Source organism: Carcharhinus amblyrhynchos, chromosome 29, assembly GCF_965287045.1.
Source record: "Carcharhinus amblyrhynchos chromosome 29, sCarAmb.v2.hapA, whole genome shotgun sequence".
NCBI classification, from domain to species: domain Eukaryota; kingdom Metazoa; phylum Chordata; class Chondrichthyes; order Carcharhiniformes; family Carcharhinidae; genus Carcharhinus; species Carcharhinus amblyrhynchos.
In genome coordinates this window covers 2,979,971-2,985,893 of record NC_137352.1, presented here as the reverse complement: position 1 = coordinate 2,985,893, position 5,923 = coordinate 2,979,971, and the positions used below count along the sequence as shown (strand labels likewise).

Sequence of the window (5,923 nt, the reverse complement as noted above, 5' to 3'; positions counted from 1 at the left end):
TGCTTCATACAACTGTAACATAATTTGCTAACTTTTATACTCAAATGCCCCATCTGATGAAGGCAAGCGTGCCATATGCTTTCCTCATCACCTTTTTCATCTGTGCTGCCATTTTTAAGGATCTGTAGACCTGTACTCCCAGATTCTCTGTGTGTCTATGCTCCTGATGGTTCTGCCATTTATTTTGTAACTCCCATCTGAATTGGATCGATCAAAATGCATCACCTCACATTTGTCCGGATTAAATTCCATCTGTCATTTCTCCGCCCATTTTTCCAGCCTAACTATATCTGCTGCATTCTCTGACAAACTTTATCACTATTTGCAACTCTGCCAATCTTAGTATCATCTGCAAACTTGCTAATCAGGCCAGCTACGTTTTCTTCTAAGTCATTTATATATATTACAAACAGCAGAAGTCTCACCACTTATCCTTGCGAACACCACTAGTTACAGACCTCCATTCAGAAAAACTCCCTTCCACCACTACCCTCTGTCTTCTATGGCCAAGCCAGTTCTGAATCCATCTAGCTAGTTCACCCCTGATCCCATGAGATTTAATCTTTTGCACAAGCCTGCCATGAGGGACCTTGTCAAATGCTTTACTAAAGTCCACGTGGACAACATCCACAGCCCTTCCTCATCAATCATTTTTGTCACCTCCTGAAAAAACTCAACTAAATTAGTGAGACCTGACCTCCCTCATACAAAACCATGCTGTATGTCGCTAACAAGACCATTCAGTTCCAAATGCGTATAGATCCTATTCCGAAGAATCATCTCCAACAATTTCACTATCACTGATGTCAAGCTCACTGGCCTATAATTATCCGGATTATCCTTGCTACCCTTCTTAAATAATGGGACAACATTGGCTATCCTCCAATCCTCTAGGGCCGCACCAGTGGAAAACAAAGAAACAAAGTTTGCTGTTAGAGGCCCAGCAATTTTATCTCGTATTCCTCAGTAATCTGGGATAGATGCCATCTGGCCCTGGGGATGTGTCCACCTTAATGCTTTTTAATTCACCTAACACTTCCTCCCTCATAATGATGACTTGTTCTAAAGGGTTTACACCCCTCCGAGACACCATCCATCAATGTGTCCCTCTCCTTTGTGAATATCGATACAAAGTTCTCATTAAGAATCTCACCCACGTCCTTTGGTTCTACACATAATTTCCCTCCTTTGTCCTCTAGTGGACCAAATTTTCTCTAGCCACCCTCTTGTTCCTAATATATGTATAAAATGCCTAGGAATTCTCCTTAATCCTCTCTGCCTAGGACATTTCATGACCCCTTTTTGCCCTCTTAACTCCCTGTTTGAGCTCTTTTCTACTTTTCCTGTGTTCTTCAAATGCTACATCTGTTTTTAGTTGCTTAAACCTCATGTATGCTCATGTAACACCACTGTTTAAGAAGGAAGGGAGGCAGCAGACAGGAAATTATAGGTCGGTTAGCCTGACATCGGTCAATGGCAAGATTTTAGAGGCCCTTATTAAAGATGAGATTGCAGAGTACTTGGAAGTGCATGAGGACTGAGTCAGCATGGCTTTGTCAAGGGGAAGTCATGTCTGACAAATCTGTTAGAGTTCTTTGACGAGATAACAAAGACGTTAGATAAAGGAGAACCAGTGGACATGACTTATTTAGATTTCCAGAAGGCCTTTGACAAGGTGCCACATAGGAGACTGTTAAATAAGTTAAGAGCCATAATATTAAGGGTAAGATCCTGGCATTGATAGAAGATTAGCTGACTGGCAGAAGGCAGAGAGTGAGGATTAACGGATACTTTTCAGGGTGACAGCTGGTGACTAGTGGTGTGTCTCAGGGGGCCACAACTTTTCACAATACACATTAATGATTTGGAAGAAGGAACTGAAGGCACTGTTGCTAAGTTTGCAGATGATATGTAGAGGGGCAGAAAGTATTGAGGAAGCGGGGGGTGGGGGGGGAGCTGCAGAAAGACTTGGCCAAGCTAAGAGAGTGGGCAAAGATGTGGTAGATGGAATACAATGGAAAAGTGTGAGGTTATGCACTTTGGAAGAAGGAATGGAAATTTTCTAAATGGGAAAATGCTTAGGAAATCAGAATTACAAAGGGACTTGGGAATCCTTGTTCAAGATTCTCTTAAGGCTAACGTGCAGGTTCATTTGGCAGTTCGGAAGGCAAATGCAATGTTAGCATTCAGGTCGAGAGGGCTAGATTAGAAGAGCAGGGATATACTTCTGAGACTGTATAAGGCCTCAGAAGTACATTCCTCAGACCCCATTTGGAGCATTGTGCCTTGTACCTAAGGAAGGATGGAAAGTGTCCAGAAAGGTTCATAAGAATGATCCCTGGAATGAAGAGCTTGTTGTATGAGGAATGCTGGGTCTGTATTCATTGGAGTTTAGAAGGGTGATGGGGGGATCTTGTTGAAGCTTACAGGATTTTAGAAGGATGAGGGGGGATCTTACTGAAACTTACAGGATACTGCCAGGCCTGGATACAGTGAATGTGGAGAGGATGTTTCCCCTAGTCGGAAAAACTAGAACCAGAGGGCACAACCTCAGGCTAAAGAGACAATCCTTTAAAACAGAGATGAGGAATTTCTTCAGCCAGAGAGTACTGAATCTGTGGAACTCTTTGCTGCAGAAGGCTGTGGAGGCCAGGTCTTTGAGACAGAGTTAGATAGGTTCTTGATTAAAAAGGGGATCAGGAGTTATGGGGAAATGGGGATCAGAAAAATATCAGCCTCATCACCAGAACTGACAAACAAGCACCAAGACCTGGCTTGGCTGGTGGTGAGAAGGGCACTCCCCGTCAGATCCTTTATGCACGCTCGAGGTCTCAACAGCACCGCACGCTGCCCTCGAAGCGGCTGCGGGGCTGACGTGACGGTCGCACACCTCCTTGTGGAATGTGCCTTTGCAAAGAAGGTCTGGAGTGAGATGCAGTGGTATTTGTCGAGGTTCGTCCCGAGCAGCTCAGTGACGCAGGACTCTGTGCTCTACGGGCTGTTTCCGGGGACGCACACCGAGACAAATATCAACTGCTGCTGGAAGGTCATCAACTTGGTGAAGGACGCACTTTGGTCCGCGCGAAACTTGCTGATCTTCCAGCTGAAAGAGCTGTCCTCGACCAAGTGTTGCAGACTGGCACATTCCAAGGTCCAGGACTACGTGCTGAGGGACGGGCTGAAGCTTGGGGCAGCCACCGCAAAGGCACAATGGGGAAAGACCACACTGTAAGGCCTTTTAATGGAGGCAGACCGAGGGCCCAGGAACTGCAGAACACCCTCGACCTGCGTAGCTGTGTGCCAATCTGAGCACTAACGGCACACAGTAATTAATTGAGGCATGTATATAGTTTTAAGTATTGAAATGTAATCATTGTAATTAGCACAAATCTGTAAATATTGAGACATGGATATAGTTTTTAAGTATTGAAATGTAGTCACTGTAATTTGGACAGATCTGTAAAAATGTTTTGATTCCACATTGTTTTGCAGCTCAAAGCCCTGTACATTTGCAATAGATTACTTGAGATTTTTATGAATAAAGTAAATTTTTGGAAAAAAAAACACCCGCCCGAAGCTTGCTGATCTTCCAGTTGAAAGAACTGTCCTTGACCGAGTGTTGCAGACCGGCACATTCCAAGGTCCAGGACTACGTGCTGAGGGACGTGCTGAAGCTTGGGGCAGCCGCCGCAAAGGCACAATGGGGAAAGGCCACACTGTGAGGCCTTTTAACAGAGACAGACTGAGGGCCCGGGAACTGTAGAATACTCTTGGCCTGCGTAACTGTGTGCCTATCTGAGAAATAACAGCACACAGTAAATTTTGAGGCATGTATAAAGTTTTAAGTTTTGAAACGTAATGACTGTAACTTGTATACTACTGTAAAAATGTTTTTATTCTGCACTGTTTGCAATTTTTAGACATGTAAATTTGCAAAAGTTTAATTGAGATTTTTATGAATAAACCATATTTTTGAAATTAAAAAAAGTGCCCTCGCTTCTCAGCCTTTTGGCTAAGATCAAGTGTAGTATTGACATGCTGTACTTGGTTGAAGTCATTAGATTGCATTTTAGCTTCATTTGAAGCAATTTTTTCAAGCGGCATCTCGGCCTTTTGGCTAAGATGCAAATGAAATCAAGCCTTGGAGGAGGAGCTATACCTACTCCAATCAGCTTGGATCATGTAGGTCAAGCCCAAGACAGAGGGTGAGAACCCTGTCTTGTCAGCTTGGATCTGGAATATCTCAGCTTGTTGAGACTCTGAATTGGACTTGATTAAATTGAATTGGAATAAAAACTAAACAAAAAAAAAGTCCCAAGCTTTCGGAACACGCTGTTCCAAAAGCATGGGGCATTTGCTACAAATAAACCTGTTGAACTTTAAGCTGATGTTGTGAGATTTCTTTCTGTTTCACCTCCATCAACTCATGGCTTACTGAGACATGCTGCCACTCTTCACCACTGCTCAATCTTAGGATAGCATGAACATTTGTTTCAGTGACATAAAACATGCCGTTAACATATTTCCCTTTGTGTGTTCCTGTGATTTGATTTGTTCCTGGCTGTTGAATCTCTGTACTTACATATGCCTTTGGCATGACATTGCTCAGCTTTAGAGCAACTTTCCTTGGATAATCAGCTTCTGTCAGATTTTCAGGAAAAATCTTCTGGTATGGTCGGAGCAGGATGATGTTATTCTGTCCTCCCATATCAAGCTTCAGATTTCTGGCTGTTGGCTTATTTCTCCTTTTCCTGATCGGAATGGTTGCGTAAATTTCTTTTCCCTGGAAACTGTCACATTCAAACATCTCATGGGGGGTGATTCTCCCATCCTGCCAAGCTAATTTTTTTATGTGGCAGGCCAGGAGAATCGCATGATTCGCAGCGCCAAAAATCGGCTGGGAGGCGGGACTAATATTTAAATAACCTTTAAAATAGAATTTAAATATAATTAGCGGACCCGGGACTGAATTGTCATGGCATGCTAGCATCTCCCACCGCACTAGGAGTATTTCACTCCAACAGCATTCAGACTAGCTCCCCACTTTCGGCGAACTAGTGGGATGACCCCACTGAAGCAAAGGGGGGCAATCTGGGCATGGGCAACCTGGCACTACCCAAGGGGCAAAGTGTCCATGCCCAGGGGGCATCATGGCACTGCCCACCAGGCATGGGGCAGTGCCAAGGGGCGGGACCTAGGGGGCAATCTGCGGGGTGGAGGGTCCCGCTGCCACTCTGCAAGGGGATCGGTCAGAGCTGAAGGGAGTACAGTGGTTGGTACACAGCTTCAGGAATCTTGGTCCGATTCCAGGTTTGTGTCACTCTCTGTGCTGAGTCTGCAGGTTTTCCCCGTGTCTATTTCCTCCAGGTGCTCCGGTTTCTTCCCACAGTCCGAAAGACATGATGGTTAGTTTCATTGGTTATGCTAATTCTCCCTCAATTTACCCGAACAGGTGCAGAATGTGGCAGCTGGGGGAGTTTGATAGTAATTTCATTGCAGTGTTAATATAAACCTACTTGTGACAATAATAAAAATAAATTTAAAAAATGATGGAAAGACATTTCGATCAGGAACGCGCAGAGGCAAAGATATGGCATCGGAACGAGTGCACAGACCTCTAAAGGCCCCATGTACTATCCTGGATGTGGCCTAGTCTGCAGGTTACAAACTGGACTTCCCAGCTGAGTCTCACCAACCAGTGTGGAAGCAATTCCTCGATCCCTGGGGCTGTTTAAGAGATAGGTGACACATTGTTAGCCATGACTGTGGTACAACATTCATGTGCCAACCAAGGAGATATACTTATGTAACAATTAGATACTAACTCTATTTAAAAATAAAGTTAAATGTTATATCATTTATATTATTTTATAGTGTAGCTACAAACATTGTAGATGTTGATTGTGCATTGCGGTGACACTGA

At 44.0% G+C, this 5,923-nt stretch overlaps 1 pseudogene; it reads left to right on the top strand.

The window, feature by feature from the left end:
• Window positions 1-3,992: 3,992 nt before the first annotated feature.
• On the top strand, window positions 3,993-4,133 carry LOC145359975 (U2 spliceosomal RNA; annotated as a pseudogene).
• The last annotated feature ends 1,790 nt before the right edge of the window (window positions 4,134-5,923 follow it).